Consider the following 19976-nt stretch of genomic DNA (forward strand, 5'->3'; position numbering starts at 1 on the left):
TAGCACATACAGAGCCAACTTCCTACAGGGGGACACTAGTGAATTGGAGGAACTCCCACCTTCAGTCCTAGATAAGGAGACATGGGTTGCTCCAACCCTGACTCCAAATGTGATAGTCCGAGATACTGCTTCTCTCACAGGAGAGTCCAGCAACTCTGGAAGCATTGAGGACCGCCTGAATGAAGATGACCTCCTGCTTGCCAGGTTGGCCAAAAGATTGGCTTTGGAAAGACATAGAAAGGGAAAGACTGCCACTGCCATTAATCCAACCATCCAGTGTTTTGACTGAGAAGTCAACAAAATCAACCCAGGTCTGGCTCGAGGATTTTTGAGCACCCCTGAACCTAATCCTGTACTCCTCAGTGGAGAATCCTAAGCCCTCAATCAGGGTAGCCTTCATGAGGTCATAGGATTCTGCATCTTTTCAGAGAGACACCACCATCAACAATACTAGCATCCACAGGCACACCAGACCATCACCCACATAACTTCCACGCACCTCACACAACACCCCAATACACATCAGCACACTTATCACCACACACACCACCCCACACCACACATCACCCAACACCACACATCACCCACACCACCCCATGGCACGGCAAAGACACCCCAGGTTCTCGAAGGATGAGCTCAGGGTCATGGTGGAGGAAATCGTCCGAGTAGAGCCACAACTAGGAAGATGGAGCTATGGCGAAGAATAGTGGACAGGGTCAACGCAGTGGGACAGCACCCAAGAAATCGGAATGACATTAGGAAGAGGTGGAACAACCTACGGGGGAAGGTGCGTTCTGTGGTCTCAAGACACCACCTTGTGGTTCAGCGGACTGGTGGCGGACTCCCACCTCCTCCCCCACAACTAACAACATGGGAGGAGCAGGTCTTGGCGATTCTGCATCCTGAGGGCCTTGCAGGAGTAGATGGCGGAATGAACTCTGGTAAGTCAAATCTTAACTATTACATCCCCCAAACTACCTGCATGCCATCACGTACCCCCACCCTCACCCCCATCATTCCAACTCCTGCATGCAACACCAAAGCGTGGACACCCATCACCAAAGCATGCCCACTGCACAAACCCATACACCCCCCTAAACCATCATCACACAAGGTCCCACACAGGAATGCAAGCACTGGGGTACACGGTCACCCACCCATTGCACACCATGGCACACACAGATGTAATAAACATCCTTTTATACCCCTGCAAGACCCCTACCCAACGTCACCGGACAGGAGTGTCCACACATGTCCACACCACCAACAGAAGAAGCCCACAGTGATGACAGCAGCTCTGTTCAACTGGATCTAGATGACCAGCACAGCCCATCAGGGACCTCGGGGCAGTCGGTTCCCATCACACAGTCACAGGCCACTACAGAGCTTCCAAACTCTGGAAGCACCAGCACAGCACCCACCCAGCGGGCCCATACCACTGTCCCCAGGACACGTCAAGCAGCAGTGTGTCCACCACAACATGGAACCCTGGCTAACTCACCACCCCAACAACAACAGGGACCTGGGGCAGTGGGCACACGGTCCAGGGGACGGAGGCCCAGGAACACAGGGGAACTGCTGTGCGACAGGGGGAGGACAGGCCAAGGGAACCCACTCTCCCCAAGGCCCTTTCCAACACCATGGGAGCCTAGCACAACTCCCAGGAGACGATGGCAACAGTACTAGTCAAGTTTCAGGAGACCCAGCGCCTGCAGGAGGAACAGTATTTGGGCTTCAGGGAGGAACTCAGAGCCATCAATTCCACCCTGGGCACCATCGTAGGGGTGTTGAAGGAAGTACTCAACACCAGGAGGGACACTGTGGCACAACAAGGGGCCCCTGACACTAGCCTGGACGATGAACTGGCCACCACCTCCGCCGGCGCTAGTGGACACGAGGCACCGCCACAGGACCACCACACCAGCACCCCACCCCCTGCAGAGGGAGAACCACCCTGCAAACGGTCCCTGAGGTCCAGGACAAAGACCGAGAATGATGCCAAGACCCCCGCCAAGAAATGAGACCACCCTGAATGTCATCCTTCTGTCCCACTTTGTCGCCCTGTCCATCCTTAAACTGCCCCAGCTCCACTTCCTATGCCCATTTGGGCAATGCTCCTGTGAGACTAATAGACTGGACTCTGCCATGGACATACCTCCACCATCACCCCTCACCATTTTGCAACCTCCTCCAATTTTGAGCACTTGAATAAACACCCTTGAAGCCCAAAACAATCTGGAGTCAGTCTGTGATTTCGAAATAGTGTATTAGCAATTACTGTGGCAAAAAGCTCTTTCAATTGTAATGTCAACATACCTATGTCACACAGCTCTAGTCCATGAAGATTCAAAGCAGATGTCACACAGTGGGACCCACATCTGTGAAATTGTAAGGGAAAGTGACAACTCAGTGACCATACACTGGGTGAAAACGACAGACAGTAGAGAGGTAGTAGAGTTAAAGTACATGTAGTAGGCAGGTTTGTATTCTTACCTGTGTCTCACTGGAAATATTGCAGGATCACTGAGTCCCTATTGTCGATGTCCTCTTCTGCTTCCTCGTCTTCACTGTCCACAGCCTCCACAGCTGCAACAACACCGCCATCTGGACCATCCTCCTGCATAAAAGGCACCTGTTGTCGCAAAGCTAAGTTGTGAAACATACATCAGGCCACGATGATCTGGCACACCTTCTTTGGTGAGTAGAATAGGGATCCACCTGTCATATGGAGGCACCTGAACCTGGCCTTCAGGAGGCCGAAGGTCCGCTCGATTATCCGCCGCGTCGCCCATGGGCCTCATTGTAGCGTTCCTCTGCTCTTGTCCTGGGATTCCTCACTGGGGTCAGTAGCCATGACAGGTTGGGGTAACCAGAGTCACCTGCAAATGGTGAGGGACAACTGTTAGACACACACTAACCTGTAGGGATAACCCTAGACCCAGACAACCATTCCCACTGTCTTGCTTCCAGGTGCTTGCCTAATAGCCACACACGGTGCTTCTGGAGTTGACCCATCACATAAGGGATGCTGCTATTCCACAGGATGTAGGCGTCATGCACTGAGCCAGGGAACTTGGCATTAACATGGGAGATGTACTGGTCTGCCAAACATACCATCTGCACATTCATCGAATGATAACTCTTCCGGTTTCTGTACACCTGTTCACTCCTGTGGGGGGGACCAAAGCCACATGTGTCCCATCAATGGCACCTATGATGTTGGGGATATGTCCCAGGGCATAGAAATCACCTTTCACTGTAGGCAAATCCTCCACCTGAGGGAAAACGATGTACCTCTGCATGTGTTTCAGCAGGGCAGACAACACTCTGGACAACACGTTGGAAAACATAGGCTGGGACATCCCTGATGCTATGGCCACTGTTGTTTGAAATTACCCACCTGCTAGGAAATGGAGTACTGACAGCACCTGCACTTGAGGGGGGGATTCCTGTGGGATGGCGGATAGCTGACATCAGGTCTGGCTCCAGCTGGGTACACAGTTCCTGAATTGTGGCACGGTCAAGCCTGTATGTGATGATCACATGTCTTTCCTCCATTGTCGACAGGTCCACCAGCGTTCTGTACACCGGAGGATGCCGCCATCTCATCACATGTCCCAGCGGACGGTGCCTATGAAGGACAACAGCAAGCACAGAGTCAACCAACTCAGAGGTACGTACCCACAGCTTACACAGAACACGAATCATAATCTGAAAAGTGGCCTGTATGTGTGTTGAGTCTAGGCCTAGGTATGTGTGACGCAGTTAACAATGAAGCCATGTGGGCCCCTGAAATGGCAGCTGCCTGACCTCTAAAGTGGGACAATGGGATGTGAGGTAACTGCTCTGGCGTTGTACACCGTCGCGATAGGCGGTCGAAGACCGCGGCGCAATTCTGCATTGGTTAACATTGGACCCTATGGGTCCCAGGAGCCAATGACGATGTACGCCGGCGGTGACGGTACGCACCGCCGCGGACGTGACTGCCATTTTCTATCTGTTCAATCACTCGATACCTGATCTTCGACAGGAGAGGACCTACACTGTAAGTGCTGCTGTGACCTCGGTCTGGAAGAGACAATGGCTTGAGTGTCTGGGGAAAGGGCCCCTGCCTTCATATCGGAGGAGTTGGAGAAACTCGTGGACGGGGTCCTCCCCCAGTACACGCTACTCTACGGTCCTCCATACAAACAGGTAAGTACACTGGGAGCATGCTGTATGGGCTATGCCTGTGTGGAGAGGGGTGGATGTAAGAAGGGGGGGGAGAGTGCGGCATGCATGAAACGACAGTGAGTGCATGTGCCACATGGCAAGGGTAGGGATGGGGGCCAATGACTGTGACGGTGCAGTTGGTAATAAGTTTCTCTTCCCCCTGTACAATTCATGTAGGTCAGCACCCACCAGAAAAAAGATATTTGGCGTGCCATCGCCAAGGACGTCTGGACCCTGTTGGTCTACCACAGACGGAGCACCCACTGCCGGAAAAGATGGGAGGAAATTTGCCGCTGGAGCAAGAAGACGGCGGAGGCTCAGCTGGGGATGGCCTCCCTACGTGGGAGGGGTGCCCATCGCACCATGACCCACTGATGTTCAGGATCCTGGCAGTGGCGTACCCGGAGTTGGATGGGCGCTTGAGGGCATCACAGCAGCCACAAGGGGGTGAGTACACTCTCATCCTGCTGATTTTGCGCGCAGTGGAGGGGTCTGGGTGGGGGAGGTGGGCGGTGGGTTTCCCTAGGCCAGGGCGAGTTTAGTAGGCAAGGTCCCTCCGTAAGGCAGGCCATGTGGCACCCCACCCTACCTCTGCAGAGTGCCAAGTACACCTAGTCATGCCCCTGTGTCATCCATGTGTGCAGATGTCGTCCATAGCCTAGTAGGCCATTTCCCAGGGATTGAACAGTGGAGCCCAAGAGCGCGGCGTAGTGCAGGGGGCTTCTGTGTCTGTCGTGTCCGCCAACTGTAGCAGTAATGCATGCACTCAACATGTCTTTCTTCTGTTGTCCCCCCCTTTTTGTGGTCTCCCTGTTCTTGTGTGCATTAGCATCATCAGGCGGAGGAACGGTGGCACCGGATCACCAGGGAGCTGCATCCCACATGTCCATGGAGGGCGAGACTATGGACTCGAAGTTACCAGTGGGACGGAGGGCGAGGGGAGCTCGACGGTGGGGACAGGAGCTGATACCAGCGACACAGACTCGTCCTCTGATGGGAGCTCCCTTGTGGTGGCGGCAACATCTGTGCCCCCCACATCTACAGGTACAGCCGCCACCCCACCCACCAGCACCACCCTCCCAGCAGCCCCTCAGCCTTTGCCCTGTGCCCGCTCACCCAGGAGGGTGGGCATCACCTTCGCCCCAGGTACCACAGGCCCTGCCCCAGTCACCCCTGCTGCCCTCAGTGAGGAGGCCATTGACCTCCTCAGGTCCCTCACTGTTGGGCAGTCTACCATTTTGAATGCCATCCAGGGTGTTGAAAGGCAGTTGCAACAAACCAATGCATTCCTGGAGGGCATTCATTCTGGTCAGGCGGCCCTTCAGCGAGCTTTTCAGACTCTGGCCTCAGCACTGATGGCAGCTCTCTGTAGGCGAAAAGCAGGCATGGCAAGAGGACATCCCATCTCCTTTTGAGTTTTTCAGCGAACCCCATGATCATGCCCTTCAATGTCTTGTTAAATCTTTCCACAAGTCCATTGGTTTGTGGATGGTATGGTGTGGTGAGTTTGTAAGTCACCCCACACTCATTCCACATATGTTTTAGGTAAGCTGACATGAAGTTAGTACCTCTGTCAGAAACCACCTTCTTAGGAAATCCCACTCTGGTAAAAATACCAGTGAATGCTTTGGCTACTGCAGGGGCAGAAGTGGACCTAAGGGGAATTGCTTCAGGGTACTTAGTAGCATGAGCCACTACTTCTAGGATATACTGATTCCCTGATGCTGTGGGAGGATCAAGTGGACCCACTATATCCACTCCCACTCTTTCAAAGGGGACCCCTACCACTGGAAGTGGGATGAGGAGTCCTTTGGGTGGCCACCTGTCTTACCACTGGCTTGACAGGTGGCACAGGAAGCACAAAACTCCTTCACCTTCTGCGACATATTGGGCCAATACAAATGGTTGACTAACCTCTCCCATGTCTTGGTTTTTCCCAAATGCCCAGCAAGTGGAATGTCATGGACTAAGGTCAGAATGAACTCCCTAAACTCCTGAGGCACTACCACTCTCCTAGTGGCACTAGGATATCTTGCCTCAGTGTAAAGGAGTCCATCTTCCCAATATACCCTGTGGGTTACACTGACATTTCCTTTGGTTTCCTCAGCAGCTTGCTGCCTAAGGCCTTCAAGAGAGGGACATGTTTCTTGCTACTTGCAGAGCTGTTCCCTTGTGAGTTCCCCTGGGCCCAAGAGCTCAACCTGATAAGGTTCTAACTCCATAGGCTCAGCTCCCTCAGGGGATAGAACTTCTTCCTGAGAAGAGAGGTTCTGCTTCTTTTTCTGTGCTGAAGCTGATTCCCCAGTCTTCTTTCCTTTTCTCTTGGAAGGTTGGGCATTATTCCAAACTACAACACTTCTTTTTCACCCTGAGCCTTGCACTGAGCCCTTGTCTTGACACACACCAGTTCAGGGATACCCAGCATGGCTGCATGGGTTTTGAGTTCTACCTCATCATTTCCAAGCAGACAGTCTACTGGTAAGCAGAAGAGACTACCACCTGTTTCAGGCCAGTGACCCCTCCCCATTCTAAAGTTACCATAGCCATGGGATGTACTTTAGTCTGAATGTCAGCGTTGGTGACTGGATACGTTTGTCCAGTCAGGTATTGTCCTGGGGAAACCAGTTTGTCTGTCGCCATTGTGACACTGGCACCCTTATCCCTCAGGGATTCTACTCTAGTCCCATTAATAAAGAGCTGCTTCCTGTATTTTTGCATGTTAGGCGGCCAGGCAGCTAGTGTGGCTAGGTCCACCCAACCCTCAGAGACTAATGTAGCTTCAGTGTGGACCCTGATTTGCTCTGGGCACACTGTTGATCCCACCTGGAGACTGGCTATTCCAGTGCTAACTGGAGTAGTAGTAGACGTGGAACCTTTCTTGAGACAGGCCTTGTCTCCAGTTTGGTGTCCCTGCTGATTACAGCTACAACACCAGGCCTTTTTGGGATCAAAGTCTTTACCCTTGTACCCAAATGAGGATTGTGAAAAGGCTTTGGACCCACCCTCCTGAGCAGGTTTTTGGGATCTGTAGAAGACTCTTTACCTTTTCCCTTGGATGTCTAAACACTCTTCCCCTGGGGAGTCTTTGTGACCCCTTTCTTTTGGTCACCCCCTGTAGAAGTCTTGTTCATCCTAGTCTTGACCCAGTGGTCTGCCTTCTTTCCCAATTCTTGGGGAGAAATTGGACCTAGGTCTACCAGATGCTGATGCAGTTTATCATTGAAACAATTACTTAAAAGGGGTTCCTTCATAAACAAATTATACAGCCCTTCATAAACATTTACACCACTGCCATTAATCCAACCATCCAGTGTTTTGACTGAGAAGTCAACAAAATTAACCTAGGTCTGGCTTGAGGATTTTTGAGCCCCCCTGAACCTAATTGTAGGAAGTTGGCTCTGTATGTGCTATTTCAAAGTAAGGAATAGCATGCACAGAGTCCAAGGGTTCCCCTTAGAGGTAAAATAGTGGTAAAAATAGATAATACTAATGCTCTATTTTGTGGTAGTGTGGTCGAGCAATAGGCTTATCCAAGGAGTAGTGTTAAGCATTTGTTGTACATACACATAGACAATAAATGGGGTACACACACTCAGAGACAAATCCAGCCAATAGGTTTTGTATAGAAAAATATCTTTTCTTAGTTTATTTTAAGAACCACAGGTTCAAATTCTACATGTAATATCTCAGTCGAAAGGTATTGCAGGTAAGTACTTTAGGAACTTCAAATCATAAAAATTGCATGTATACTTTTCAAGTTATTGACAAATAGCTGTTTTAAAAGTGGACACTTAGTGCAATTTTCACAGTTCCTGGGGGAGGTAAGTTTTTGTTAGTTTTACCAGGTAAGTAAGACACTTACAGGGCTTAGTTCTGGGTCCAAGGTAGCCCACCGTTGGGGGTTCAGAGCAACCCCAAAGTCACCACACCAGCAGCTCAGGGCCAGTCAGGTGCAGAGTTCAAAGTGGTGCCCAAAACACATAGGCTAGAATGGAGAGAAGGGGGTGCCCCGGTTCCGGTCTGCTTGCAGGTAAGTACCCGCGTCTTCGGAGGGCAGACCAGGGGGGGTTTTGTAGGGCACCGGGGGGGACACAAGTCCACACAGAAATTTCACCCTCAGCAGCGCGGGGGCGGCCGGGTGCAGTGTAGAAACAAGCGTCGGGTTTTCAATGTTAGTCTATGAGAGATCTCGGGATCTCTTCAGCGCTGCAGGCAGGCAAGGGGGGGATTCCTCGGGGAAACCTCCACTTGGGCAAGGGAGAGGGACTCCTGGGGGTCACTTCTCCAGTGAAAGTCCGGTCCTTCAGGTCCTGGGGGCTGCGGGTGCAGGGTCTCTCCCAGGCGTCGGGACTTTAGGTTCAAAGAGTCGCGGTCAGGGGAAGCCTCGGGATTCCCTCTGCAGGCGGCGCTGTGGGGGCTCAGGGGGGACAGGTTTTAGAGTAGTCTTAGAGTCTTAGAGTCTTAGAGTAGTCCTGGGGTCCCTCCTGAGGTGTTGGATCGCCACCAGCCGAGTCGGGGTCGCCGGGTGCAGTGTTGCAAGTCTCACGCTTCTTGCGGGGAGCTTGCAGGGTTCTTTAAAGCTGCTGGAAACAAAGTTGCAGCCTTTCTTGGAGCAGGTCCGCTGTCCTCGGGAGTTTCTTGTCTTTTCGAAGCAGGGGCAGTCCTCAGAGGATGTCGAGGTCGCTGGTCCCTTCGGAAGGCGTCGCTGGAGCAGGATCTTTGGAAGGCAGGAGACAGGCCGGTGAGTTTCTGGAGCCAAGGCAGTTGTCGTCTTCTGGTCTTCCGCTGCAGGGGTTTTCAGCTGGGCAGTCCTTCTTCTTGTAGTTGCAGGAATCTAATTTTCTAGGGTTCAGGGTAGCCCTTAAATACTAAATTTAAGGGCGTGTTTAGGTCTGGGGGGTTAGTAGCCAATGGCTACTAGCCCTGAGGGTGGGTACACCCTCTTTGTGCCTCCTCCCAAGGGGAGGGGGTCACATTCCTAACCCTATTGGGGGAATCCTCCATCTGCAAGATGGAGGATTTCTAAAAGTTAGAGTCACTTCAGCTCAGGACACCTTAGGGGCTGTCCTGACTGGCCAGGGACTCCTCCTTGTTATTCTCATTATTTTCTCCGGCCTTGCCGCCAAAAGTGGGGCCTGGCCGGAGGGGGCGGGCAACTCCACTAGCTGGAGTGTCCTGCTGGGTTGGCACAAAGGAGGTGAGCCTTTGAGGCTCACCGCCAGGTGTGACAATTCCTGCCTGGGGGAGGTGTTAGCATCCCCACCCAGTGCAGGCTTTGTTACTGGCCTCAGAGTGACAAAGGCACTCTCCCCATGGGGCCAGCAACATGTCTCGGTTTGTGGCAGGCTGCTAAAACTAGTCAGCCTACACAGATAGTCGGTTAAGTTTCAGGGGGCACCTCTAAGGTGCCCTCTGGGGTGTATTTTACAATAAAATGTACACTGGCATCAGTGTGCATTTATTGTGCTGAGAAGTTTGATACCAAACTTCCCAGTTTTCAGTGTAGCCATTATGGTGCTGTGGAGTTCGTGTTTGACAAACTCCCAGACCATATACTCTTATGGCTACCCTGCACTTACAATGTCTAAGGTTTTGTTTAGACACTGTAGGGGTACCATGCTCATGCACTGGTACCCTCACCTATGGTATAGTGCACCCTGCCTTAGGGCTGTAAGGCCTGCTAGAGGGGTGTCTTACCTATACTGCATAGGCAGTGAGAGGCTGGCATGGCACCCTGAGGGGAGTGCCATGTCGACTTACTCGTTTTGTCCTCACTAGCACACACAAGCTGGCAAGCAGTGTGTCTGTGCTGAGTGAGAGGTCTCCAGGGTGGCATAAGACATGCTGCAGCCCTTAGAGACCTTCCTTGGCATCAGGGCCCTTGGTACTAGAAGTACTAGTTACAAGGGACTTATCTGGATGCCAGGGTCTGCCAATTGTGGATACAAAAGTACAGGTTAGGGAAAGAACACTGGTGCTGGGGCCTGGTTAGCAGGCCTCAGCACACTTTCAATTGTAAACATAGCATCAGCAAAGGCAAAAAGTCAGGGGGCAACCATGCCAAGGAGGCATTTCCTTACACAACCCCCCCCCCAAACGAAAGAGGATGAGACTAACCTTTCCCAAGAGAGTCTTCATTTTCTAAGTGGAAGAACCTGGAAAGGCCATCTGCATTGGCATGGGCAGTCCCAGGTCTGTGTTCCACTATAAAGTCCATTCCCTGTAGGGAGATGGACCACCTCAACAGTTTAGGATTTTCACCTTTCATTTGCATCAGCCATTTGAGAGGTCTGTGGTCAGTTTGAACTAGGAAGTGAGTCCCAAAGAGGTATGGTCTCAGCTTCTTCAGGGACCAAACCACAGCAAAGGCCTCCCTCTCAATGGCACTCCAACGCTGCTCCCTGGGGAGTAACCTCCTGCTAATGAAAGCAACAGGCTGGTCAAGGCCATCATCATTTGTTTGGGACAAAACTGCCCCTATCCCATGTTCAGAGGCATCAGTCTGCACAATGAACTGCTTAGAATAATCTGGAGCTTTTAGAACTGGTGCTGAGCACATTGCCTGTTTCAGGGTGTCAAAGGCCTGTTGGCATTCCACAGTCCAGTTCACTTTCTTGGGCATTTTCTTGGAGGTGAGTTCAGTGAGGGCTGTCACAATGGATCCATATCCCTTCACAAACCTCCTGTAGTACCCAGTCAAGCCAAGGAATGCCCTGACTTGAGTCTGGGTTTTTGGAGCTACCCAGTCCAGAATAGTCTGGATCTTGGGTTGGAGTGGCTGAACTTGGCCTCCACCTACAAGGTGTCCCAAGTAAACCACAGTTCCCTGCCCTATCTGGCATTTGGATGCCTTGATAGAGAGGCCTGCAGATTGCAGAGCCTTCAAAACCTTCCTCAGGTGGACCAGGTGATCCTGCCAGGTGGAGCTAAAGACAGCAATATCATCAAGATAAGCTGTGCTAAAGGACTCCAAGCCAGCAAGGACTTGATTCACCAACCTTTGGAAGGTGGCAGGGGCATTCTTTAAACCAAAGGGCATAACAGTAAACTGATAATGCCCATCAGGTGTGGAGAATGCTGTTTTCTCTTTTGCTCCAGGTGCCATTTTTATTTGCCAGTACCCTGCTGTCAAGTCAAAGGTACTTAGGAATTTGGCAGCACCTAATTTGTCTATGAGCTCATCAGCTCTTGGAATTGGATGAGCATCTGTCTTGGTGACAGAATTGAGCCCTCTGTAGTCCACACAAAACCTCATCTCTTTCTTTCCATCTTTGGTGTGAGGTTTGGGGACCAAGACCACTGGGCTAGCCCAGGGGCTGTCAGAGCGCTCAATCACTCCCAATTCCAGCATCTTGTGGACTTCCAACTTGATGCTCTCCTTAACATGGTCAGACTGTCTAAAGATTTTGTTCTTGACAGGCATGCTGTCTCCTGTGTCCACATCATGGGTACACAGGTGTGTCTGACCAGGGGTTAAGGAGAAGAGTTCAGGGAACTGTTGTAGGACTCTCCTACAATCAGCTTGCTGTTGGCCAGAGAGGGTGTCTGAGTAGATCACTCCATCTACTGTGCCATCTTTTGGGTCTGATGACAGAAGATCAGGGAGAGGCTCACTCTCTGCCTCCTGATCCTCATCTGTTACCATCAACAGATTCACATCAGCCCTGTCATGGAAGAGCTTAAGGCGGTTCACATGGATCACCCTCTTGGGGCTCCTGCTTGTGCCCAGGTCCACCAGGTAGGTGACCTGACTCTTCCTTTCTAGTACTGGGTAAGGGCCACTCCATTTGTCCTGGAGTGCCCTGGGAGCCATAGGCTCCAGAACCCAGACTTTCTGCCCTGGTTGGAACTCAACCAGTGCAGCCTTTTGGTCATACCAAAACTTCTGGAGCTGTTGGCTGGCCTCAAGGTTTTTGGTTGCCTTTTCCATGTACTCTGCCATTCTAGAGCGAAGGCCAAGTACATAGTCCACTATGTCCTGTTTAGGCTCATGGAGAGGTCTCTCCCAGCCTTCTTTAACAAGGGCAAGTGGTCCCCTTACAGGATGACCAAACAGAAGTTCAAAGGGTGAGAATCCTACTCCCTTCTGTGGCACCTCTCTGTAAGCGAAAAGCAGACATGGCAAGAGGACATCCCATCTCCTTTTGAGTTTTTCTGGGAGCCCCATGATCATGCCTTTTAATGTCTTGTTGAATCTCTCAACCAAGCCATTAGTTTGTGGATGGTATGGTGTAGTGAATTTATAAGTCACTCCACACTCATTCCACATGTGTTTTAGGTATGCTGACATGAAGTTGGTACCTCTGTCAGACACCACCTCCTTAGGGAAACCCACTCTGGTAAAGATACCAATGAGGGCCTTGGCTACTGCAGGGGCAGTAGTCGACCTAAGGGGAATAGCTTCAGGATACCTGGTAGCATGATCCACTACTACCAGGATATACATATTTCCTGAGGCTGTGGGAGGTTCCAGTGGACCAACTATGTCCACACCCACTCTTTCAAAGGGAACCCCCACCACTGGAAGTGGAATGAGGGGGGCCTTTGGATGCCCACCTGTCTTACCACTGGCTTGACAGGTGGGGCAGGAGAGGCAAAACTCCTTAACCATGTTGGACATATTGGGCCAGTAGAAGTGGTTGACTAACCTCTCCCACGTCTTGGTTTGTCCCAAATGTCCAGCAAGGGGAATGTCATGGGCCAATGTTAGGATGAACTCTCTGAACAGCTGAGGCACTACCACTCTCCTAGTGGCACCAGGTTTGGGGTCTCTGGCCTCAGTGTACAGGAGTCCATCTTCCCAATAGACCCTATGCGTTCCATTTTTCTTGCCTTTGGACTCTTCAGCAGCTTGCTGCCTAAGGCCTTCAAGAGAGGGACAGGTTTCTTGTCCCTTACACAGCTCCTCCCTTGAGGGTCCCCCTGGGCCCAAGAGCTCAACCTGGTAAGGTTCAAGCTCCAAAGGCTCAGTTCCCTCAGAGGGCAGAACTTCTTCCTGAGAAGAGAGGTTCCCTTTCTTTTGCTGTGTTGCAGTTGGTTTCCCAACTGACTTTCCTGTTCTCTTGGTAGGCTGGGCCATTCTTCCAGACTCCAGCTCTACTTGTTCACCCTGTGCCTTGCATTGTGCTCTTGTTTTCACACACACCAGTTCAGGGATACCCAGCATTGCTGCATGGGTTTTTAGTTCTACCTCAGCCCATGCTGAGGACTCCAGGTCATTTCCAAGCAGACAGTCCACTGGGATATTTGAGGAGACCACCACCTGTTTCAGGCCATTGACCCCTCCCCATTCTAAAGTAACCATCGCCATGGGATGTACTTTTCTCTGATTGTCAGCGTTGGTGACTGTGTAAGTTTTTCCAGTCAGGTATTGGCCAGGGGAAACCAGTTTCTCTGTCACCATGGTGACACTGGCACCTGTATCCCTCAGGCCCTCTATTCTAGTCCCATTAATTAAGAGTTGCTGTCTGTATTTTTGCATGTTAGGCGGCCAGACAGCTAGTGTGGCTAAATCCACCCCACCCTCAGAAACTAGAGTAGCTTCAGTGTGGACCCTGATTTGCTCTGGGCACACTGTTGATCCCACTTGGAGACTAGCCATACCAGTGTTACCTGGATGGGAGTTTGGAGTGGAACCTTTCTTGGGACAGGCCTTGTCTCCAGTTTGGTGTCCATGCTGTTTACAGCTATGACACCAGGCCTTTTTGGGATCAAAGTTTTTACCCTTGTACCCATTGTTTTGTGAAGAGGCTCTGGGCCCACCCTCCTGTGCAGGTTTTTGGGGGCCTGTAGAAGACTCTTTACTATTTTTAGTTTTGGTTGTCTCATCACCCTTCCCCTGGGGAGTCTTTGTGACCCCTTTCTTTTGGTCACCCCCTGTTGAAGTCTTGGACACCCTTGTCTTGACCCAATGGTCCGCCTTCTTTCCCAATTCTTGGGGAGAAATTGGTCCTAGGTCTACCAGATGCTGATGCAGTTTATCATTGAAACAATTACTTAACAGGTGTTCTTTCACAAATAAATTGTACAGCCCATCATAATTACTTACACCACTGCCTTGAATCCAACCATCTAGTGTTTTCACTGAGTAGTCTACAAAGTCAACCCAGGTCTGGCTCGAGGATTTTTGAGCCCCCCTGAACCTAATCCTGTACTCCTCAGTGGAGAATCCAAAGCCCTCAATCAGGGTACCCTTCATGAGGTCATAAGATTCTGCATCTTGTCCAGAGAGTGTGAGGAGTCTATCCCTACACTTTCCTGTGAACATTTCCCAAAGGAGAGCACCCCAGTGAGATCTGTTCACTTTTCTGGTTACACAAGCCCTCTCAAAAGCTGTGAACCATTTGGTGATGTCATCACCATCTTCATATTTAGTTACAATCCCTTTAGGGATTTTCAACATGTCAGGAGAATCTCTGACCCTATTTATGTTGCTGCCACCATTGATGGGTCCTAGGCCCATCTCTTGTCTTTCCCTCTCTATGGCTAGGATCTGTCTTTCCAAAGCCAATCTTTTGGCCATCCTGGCTAACTGGATGTCCTCTTCACTGGGGCTATCCTCAGTGATTTCAGAGGTATTGGTCTCTCCTGTGAGGGAACCAGCATCTCTGACTATTATTTTTGGAGTCAGGGTTTGAGGGACCCTGTTCTCCCTAGATAGGACTGGTAGGGGGGAATTGTCCTCCAAGTCACTATCCTCTTCCTCTGAGTTGCCACCCTCAGAGGGGTTGGCCTTTTCAAACTCTGCCAAAAGCTCCTGGAGCTGTATTTTGGTAGGTTTGGGGCCCATTGTTATTTTCTTTATTTTACAGAGTGACCTTAGCTCCCTCATCTTAAGATGGAGGTAAGGTGTGGTGTCGAGTTCCACCACAGTCACATCTGTGCTAGACATTTTGCTTCTAAAAGTTGGAATACTTTTTAAGAATCTACAACTGGTTCTAGAATCTAATTCAAACTTTTACAAACTTTTAAACTCTAAAAGAAATGCTAAACAGGATCTAACACAAGGCCCTAGCAGGTCTTTTAAGAATTTAGAAAACTTTTCAAATTGCAAAAATCAATTTCTAATGACAATTTTGGAATTTGTCGTGTGATCAGGTATTGGCTGAGTAGTCCAGCAAATGCAAAGTCTTGTACCCCACCGCTGATCCACCAATGTAGGAAGTTGGCTCTGTATGTGCTATTTCAAAGTAAGGAATAGCATGCACAGAGTCCAAGGGTTCCCCTTAGAGGTAAAATAGTGGTAAAAATAGATAATACTAATGCTCTATTTTGTGGTAGTGTGGTCGAGCAATAGGCTTATCCAAGGAGTAGTGTTAAGCATTTGTTGTACATACACATAGACAATAAATGGGGTACACACACTCAGAGACAAATCCAGCCAATAGGTTTTGTATAGAAAAATATATTTTCTTAGTTTATTTTAAGAACCACAGGTTCAAATTCTACATGTAATATCTCAGTCGAAAGGTATTGCAGGTAAGTACTTTAGGAACTTCAAATCATAAAAATTGCATGTATACTTTTCAAGTTATTGACAAATAGCTGTTTTAAAAGTGGACACTTAGTGCAATTTTCACAGTTCCTGGGGGAGGTAAGTTTTTGTTAGTTTTACCAGGTAAGTAAGACACTTACAGGGCTTAGTTCTGGGTCCAAGGTAGCCCACCGTTGGGGGTTCAGAGCAACCCCAAAGTCACCACACCAGCAGCTCAGGGCCGGTCAGGTGCAGAGTTCAAAGTGGTGCCCAAAACACATAGGCTAGAATGGAGAGAAGGGGGTGCCCCGGTTCCGGTCTGCTTGCAGGTAAGTACCCGCGTCTTCGGAGGGCAGACCAGGGGGGGTTTTGTAGGGCACCGGGGGGGACACAAGTCCACACAGAAATTTCACCCTCAGCAGCGCGGGGGCGGCCGGGTGCAGTGTAGAAACAAGCGTCGGGTTTTCAATGTTAGTCTATGAGAGATCTCGGGATCTCTTCAGCGCTGCAGGCAGGCAAGGGGGGGATTCCTCGGGGAAACCTCCACTTGGGCAAGGGAGAGGGACTCCTGGGGGTCACTTCTCCAGTGAAAGTCCGGTCCTTCAGGTCCTGGGGGCTGCGGGTGCAGGGTCTCTCCCAGGCGTCGGGACTTTAGGTTCAAAGAGTCGCGGTCAGGGGAAGCCTCGGGATTCCCTCTGCAGGCGGCGCTGTGGGGGCTCAGGGGGGACAGGTTTTTGTACTCACAGTCTTAGAGTAGTCCTGGGGTCCCTCCTGAGGTGTTGGATCGCCACCAGCCGAGTCGGGGTCGCCGGGTGCAGTGTTGCAAGTCTCACGCTTCTTGCGGGGAGCTTGCAGGGTTCTTTAAAGCTGCTGGAAACAAAGTTGCAGCCTTTCTTGGAGCAGGTCCGCTGTCCTCGGGAGTTTCTTGTCTTTTCGAAGCAGGGGCAGTCCTCAGAGGATGTCGAGGTCGCTGGTCCCTTCGGAAGGCGTCGCTGGAGCAGGATCTTTGGAAGGCAGGAGACAGGCCGGTGAGTTTCTGGAGCCAAGGCAGTTGTCGTCTTCTGGTCTTCCGCTGCAGGGGTTTTCAGCTGGGCAGTCCTTCTTCTTGTAGTTGCAGGAATCTAATTTTCTAGGGTTCAGGGTAGCCCTTAAATACTAAATTTAAGGGCGTGTTTAGGTCTGGGGGGTTAGTAGCCAATGGCTACTAGCCCTGAGGGTGGGTACACCCTCTTTGTGCCTCCTCCCAAGGGGAGGGGGTCACATTCCTAACCCTATTGGGGGAATCCTCCATCTGCAAGATGGAGGATTTCTAAAAGTTAGAGTCACTTCAGCTCAGGACACCTTAGGGGCTGTCCTGACTGGCCAGGGACTCCTCCTTGTTATTCTCATTATTTTCTCCGGCCTTGCCGCCAAAAGTGGGGCCTGGCCGGAGGGGGCGGGCAACTCCACTAGCTGGAGTGTCCTGCTGGGTTGGCACAAAGGAGGTGAGCCTTTGAGGCTCACCGCCAGGTGTGACAATTCCTGCCTGGGGGAGGTGTTAGCATCCCCACCCAGTGCAGGCTTTGTTACTGGCCTCAGAGTGACAAAGGCACTCTCCCCATGGGGCCAGCAACATGTCTCGGTTTGTGGCAGGCTGCTAAAACTAGTCAGCCTACACAGATAGTCGGTTAAGTTTCAGGGGGCACCTCTAAGGTGCCCTCTGGGGTGTATTTTACAATAAAATGTACACTGGCATCAGTGTGCATTTATTGTGCTGAGAAGTTTGATACCAAACTTCCCAGTTTTCAGTGTAGCCATTATGGTGCTGTGGAGTTCGTGTTTGACAAACTCCCAGACCATATACTCTTATGGCTACCCTGCACTTACAATGTCTAAGGTTTTGTTTAGACACTGTAGGGGTACCATGCTCATGCACTGGTACCCTCACCTATGGTATAGTGCACCCTGCCTTAGGGCTGTAAGGCCTGCTAGAGGGGTGTCTTACCTATACTGCATAGGCAGTGAGAGGCTGGCATGGCACCCTGAGGGGAGTGCCATGTCGACTTACTCGTTTTGTCCTCACTAGCACACACAAGCTGGCAAGCAGTGTGTCTGTGCTGAGTGAGAAGTCTCCAGGGTGGCATAAGACATGCTGCAGCCCTTAGAGACCTTCCTTGGCATCAGGGCCCTTGGTACTAGAAGTACTAGTTACAAGGGACTTATCTGGATGCCAGGGTCTGCCAATTGTGGATACAAAAGTACAGGTTAGGGAAAGAACACTGGTGCTGGGGCCTGGTTAGCAGGCCTCAGCACACTTTCAATTGTAAACATAGCATCAGCAAAGGCAAAAAGTCAGGGGGCAACCATGCCAAGGAGGCATTTCCTTACACTAATCCTGTACTCCTCAGTTGAGAATCCAAAGCCCTCAATCAATCAATCAAAGAAATGTATAGAGTGCGCTACTCACCCGTGAGGGTCTCAAGGCGCTGGGAGGAGCAGGGGGGGTTCGGGGGGGGCAGGGAGGGTCACTGTTCGAACAACCATGTCTTGAGGTTCTTTCTGAAGAGCAGGAGGTCTTTGGTTTTGCGAAGGTTGGTGGGGAGGGAGTTCCAGGTTTTGGGGGCAAGGTGGGCGAAGTGAAGGGATTTGAGGTGTGGTGAGATTCGTTTGTGGCGGGGAGGCCAAGGACGAGGCGTGTGGCTGTGTTCTGGATTCTCTGGAGTTTGCGTTTGAGTGTGGTGCCGGCGTAGAGGGCGCTACCGTAGTCTAGTCTGCTGCTGATGAGTGCATAGGTGACTGTCTTCCTGGTCTCTGGGGGAATCCATTTGAAGGAAAAAAATTTAGAGTGCGGAGTGTGTGGAAGCAGGATGAGGTTAGAGCATTGATTTGCATCAGGGTAGCCTTCATGAGGTCATAGGATTCTGCATCTTTTCCAGAGAGTGTGAGGAGTCTATCCCTACACTTTCCAGTGAACATATCCCAAAGGAGAGCACCCCAGTGAGATTTGTTTAATTTTCTGGTTGCACAAGCCCTCTCAAAAGCTGTGAACCATTTGGTGATGTCATCACCATCTTCATATTTAGTTACAATCCCTTTGGGGATTTTCAACATGTCAGGAGAATCTCTGACCCTATTTATGTTGCTGCCACCATTGATGGGACCTAAGCCCATCTCTTGTCTTTCCCTTTCTATGGCTAGGATCTGTCTTTCCAAAGCCAATCTTTTGGTCAACCTGGCTAGCAGGAGGTCATCTTCATTGAGGCCGCCCTCAATGCTTGCAGAGCTGTTGGACTCTCCTGTGAGAGAAGCAACATCTCTGACTATTACTTCTGGAGGCAGGGTTGGAGAAACCCTGGGCTCCCTAACTAGGAGAGGGGGTGGGAGATTTCCCTCCTCATCACTAGCTTCCCCCTCTGTGAAGATATCATCAGACGGGTTGTTTTTAGCAAACTCTGCCAAAAGGTCCCGGAGCTGTACTTTGGTAGGGTTTGAACCAGTCTTTATCTTTTTGATTTTGCAGAGACCTTAACTCTGACATCCTAAGATGCAAATAAGGGGTGAGGTTGAGTTCCATCACTATTTCTTCTGCAGCAGACATTACGAGGGTCATTTCGACCTCGGCGGTCTTTTGACAAGATCGCCGTGCTGAAGACCGCCAGTGGTGGCGGTTTTCCGCTCGGCGTATTATGACTGCTGGCAGCCCTCCGTCCTTTTTTGGACGGAGAGCCGCCAGCAGCCATACTGGCGGGTGGCGGGGAAGTGGAGGTTGCTCCACCTCCACCGCCACGTCAACAGAACACCGCCCACCGAATCACGTTCTGTGATTCGGCGTGGCAGTGTTCTGTTGACAGTGTGGTGGCAGTGGAGCAGCCCCCATGGATCCCATCCCCTCCCGGAGGATCAACGGACCAGGTAAGTTGATCGTCCGTTAGGGGAGGGGGGTGTTGTGTGCGTGCATGGGGGTGTGCGTGTGTGTATGTAGAGGGGGTGTGTGAGTGCATCTATGCATGCAGGGGTGTTGTGTGTTTGGAAATGAGTGCGTGTCTGTCTGTATGTATGTCTGTATGGATGTGTGTGTGTATGTCTGAATGTGGGTGTGTGCGTATGACTGTGTGTGTGGCTGTTGGCATGTATGTTGGTGTGTGTTTGGGTATGTGTGTTGGTGGTGCCTGCGTGCGTGTCAGGTGTGAATGTGTAATGTAATGTTAGGGGTAGGGGTGGGGAGGGGGGGTCTTGCCACCTTTGGGGGTGGCAGGGGTGGTGGGGGGTGTAGGGGAAGGACTCAGGGTGGGGGAGACCCCTATCAGTGCCA

This window comes from Pleurodeles waltl, chromosome 12 (genome assembly GCF_031143425.1).
Source record: "Pleurodeles waltl isolate 20211129_DDA chromosome 12, aPleWal1.hap1.20221129, whole genome shotgun sequence".
Lineage (NCBI taxonomy): Eukaryota > Metazoa > Chordata > Amphibia > Caudata > Salamandridae > Pleurodeles > Pleurodeles waltl.